Below are 3,822 nucleotides of genomic sequence, written 5' to 3' on the forward strand. Positions count from 1 at the left end.
GACCCATAGAAACCCTGTATAGGGTTTCCAAGGAGCAGCTGGTGAGCTTGAACCGCCGACCTTGCAGTTCAAATGGCTTTGCAGTCTGGCTCATTACCCACAGCGCCACACCAGGACACCTCATCAAACAATACTGTTACTTAAAATGACTAATCATACTGTGGGTTACAGTATTTATGTGAAAACGTAATGATTTTGGGAGAAACTACTTTGAAATTGGTATCGGTGTATTAAATCTCCTGAAGGTAGAATTTGAAAGCGTTCCTGGCATGGGAATTCTACCTGGCTTTGGACCAACCCCAAAATACAGCAGAGCCATTTGGAGGCACACAGAGACTGCCCTTCTGCACTGGACTTCAACAAAGGACCTTAAATCATAGACTTTTAAAAGCCATATAAATTGTATAAAATATCTCACTCTGCTCTAAATCACCATTTAAAAGGGGAAAAACAAAACAAAAAACCCCAAGCATTTTGATTCGCTATTTAAATGATATTTTTGGAGTAAAAACAATCACTAAAGTAATATGAGGTCCACAAAAGTACGATTTTATTGTATTAAAGAGTACTGTATTGATTTGCCAAAGTTTTGTAATTTAATAAAAGCATTAACCTTCCTTAAAAAAAAAAGAAAAGAAAAGAAAAGAAGGCACGAAAGAAGGAAAAGATCAAAATGGGTGTCAGAAGAGACTCTGAAACTTATTCTCCAGCAGAGAGATGCTAAAGCAAATGGAAGAAATGAGGAGGTGCAAGACCTGAACAGAAAGTTTCAAAGGTCAGCTCGAGAAGACAAAGTCAAATATTATAATGAAATGTTAAAAGACCTGGAGTTAGAAAATCCAAAGGGAAGAACACGCTCAGCATTTCTCAAGCTGGGGGAACTGAAGAAAAAATTCAAACCTCAATTGCATTATTGAAGGATTCTCTGAACAAATTATTGAATGATGCAGAAAGCATCAAAAGAAGATGGAAGGAATACACAGAGTCACTGTACCAAAAGGAAATAGTTGATATTCAACCATTTCGAGAGGTAGCAGATGATCAAGAGCCAATGATCCTGAAGGAAGAAGTCCAAGGTACATTGAAGGCATTGGCAAAGAAGGCACCAGGAATTGATAGAATACAAACTGAAATCTTTCAAGAAAGTGAGCTGGCTCTAGAGACACTCACTCATCTATACTAAGAAATTAGGAAGACAATTACTTGGCCATCTGATTGGAAGAGATCCATATTTGTGCCCATTTTAAAGAGAGGTGACCCTACAGAATGTGGAAATCATCGCACAATATCTTTGATATCCCATGCAAGTAAGTTTCACTAAAGGTAATAGAGAAATGGCTTCAATCATACATTGACAGAGAACTTCAGAGGTTCAAGCCGGATTCAGAAGGGAACATGGAATGATGGATATCATTGCTACTGTTAGATGGGTCTTGGATGAAAGTAGAGAATATCAGAAAGATGTTTACCTGTGCTTTATTGAGTATGCAAAGACTTTGGATTGTGTGGATCATGACAAGCTATGGACAACATTGTAAAGTATGAGTATTCCGGAACACTTAATTGTGCTCATGAGGAATCTGTACATAGAGGCAGTTGTTCCAACAGAACAAAGGAACACCAAATGGTTTAAAATTAGGAAAGGTGTGTGACAGGGTTGTATTCTTTCACCATTTTTATTCAACTTGTATGCTGAGCAAATAATCCAAGAAGCTGTGTTATATGAAGAAAAATGTGGCATCAGGAATGGAGGAAGACTCATTAACAACCTACGCTAGCTATGCAGATGACCCATAGCGAAGAGAACTTACAACATTTAAGTACTAAAAATACTTACTGATGATGATCAAAGACCACAGCCTTTGGTATGGATTGCATCTCAATGTAAAGAAAACACAAATGCTAACCAATAAACAATGTTCTGATCAATGATGAAAAGATGGAAGTTGTCAATGACTTCATTTTGCTAGGATCAACCATCAACAGTTATGGAAGCAGCAGTCAAGAAATCAAACATATTGCAATAGACAAATCTGCTGCACAAGACCTTTTTAAAGTGTTGAAGAGCAAAGATGTCAGCTTGAGGACTAAAGTGGGCCTGACTCAAGCCATGGTATTTTCCATAACCTTATATGCATGCAAAAGTTGAACAGTGAATAAGAAAGACCATAGAAGAATTGATGCATTTGAGTTATGGTGTTGGAGGAGAATATCTGAAGTACCATGGGCTACCAAAAGAACAAATAGATCTGTATTGGATGAAGTATAGCCAGAGTGCTCTTGGAAGCCAGGATGGCCAGACTTAGTTTCTCATACTTCAGACATGTTGTCAGGAAGGACCAGTCATTGGAGAGGATATCATGTTTGGTAAGGTTGAAGTCAGAGAAAAAGAGGAAGACCCCCAGCGAGATGGATTGGCAAAGTGGAAGCATCAATGGACGCAAGTGTAACAACGATTGTGAGGTTGGTCCAGGACCGGGCAGCGTTTTGTTCATCATACATAGGGTCACTATGAGTCAGAACGGACTTGATGGCACCTAAAAACAACAAGAAACTTAGAACAGTTGAATTGTTTTATGTTGGTACTTCATAGAGCAGTAAGCAGCTTGAAAGTACTCTGCGTGGTGTTTCATATTCATGTGCCAATAAATAAAAATCATTTACTATGTTAAAATCTAGGCTTTGGTTTTACATTTAATCAGATTCTCCTCTTTCATTTTCAATTTCCTTCCTTCTTTCTTTCTCCTCCCTATTTGTCTTCCCTTTTCCTGTCTCTCTCCATTTCATTTTTAAATGCCTAGTATCCTTATTACTTCATTTATAAAACATTTATAATTTATGACTTATAAAAAATTAAAACATGATCTATGCAGTAATATATTTGCTGGCATAAGTTTATAACAACTGTGACTGACCATTCCAAACAATGAGACAAAGATGACTGTTTGTTGGCCTTTGAATCATTGTCTTAAAATCAGCCACATGGAACACTGATCTTAGAGTCTCCACTGTAGCTGTAAGTCTGGGTGTCATAAATAATACTGCTTTTACAAATAGACTTCGAAAAGGTCAGTGCATTTTCTATGCTGTTTCAAAACTGTTCCCATTATTTATTAAAGTGTTTGGATTACATATTAGCTTTCTACCTTTATTAATGTCTTGTCTGATTTGAAAGCTAACTGTACTTTGAGAGAAACAATAAATGACTGTTTTATTACATTTTAGAGTACCTTTAAAATCATTTTATTTGTGAATTTGATTACTGTCTTGCGGAAAAACATTTATGAGGCAAGGAAAGAAATCAAGAGAAAACAGTCTTGTTCAGCAAGAAGTGAAGTCTTATCGCATGAATATATTTGATAAAATTTTATCCTCATCTCTTATAAAAACAGCATTTTTTTTTTTAAGGACTCAGTGATCTGGAAAAAAATTACATGATGAATAATTAATCATCGGAGTTTCCTTGTTTTCTTTGTAGCTGTAGTATTTTATTACTGTGTACTTCTGCACTTCTCCAGGCCTCTAGGACAAAGGAGAACAGGAGGAAAACAAAGAAAATTTCCTCCCTTCATTAACCCTTGCCAGGACACAGAAACCTGCTTTTTTATATCTTTTTTTCTTTCCCTCTTCCTCCTTTCTACCACTTACCTCCTTTCTTTTCTTACTTATCTTCGTTCTTTCTTCTTTTCTTCCTTCCTTCTTTACCTCTTTCTCCAAATTTACATATCTACATTGGACTCCTGATATGGTGCTTTGGGATCAGCACTGGACTGTGAACCACAAGGTCAAATCCACCTCCAGTTCCTTAGTAATCCTATACAG

At 36.8% G+C, this 3,822-nt stretch overlaps 1 pseudogene; it reads left to right on the plus strand.

Moving 5' to 3' along the window:
- Positions 1-3,822, plus strand: part of LOC102838858 — a 32,394-nt pseudogene that overhangs the window by 1,130 nt on the left and 27,442 nt on the right.

Source organism: Chrysochloris asiatica, unplaced genomic scaffold, assembly GCF_000296735.1.
Source record: "Chrysochloris asiatica unplaced genomic scaffold, ChrAsi1.0 scaffold00122, whole genome shotgun sequence".
Lineage (NCBI taxonomy): Eukaryota > Metazoa > Chordata > Mammalia > Afrosoricida > Chrysochloridae > Chrysochloris > Chrysochloris asiatica.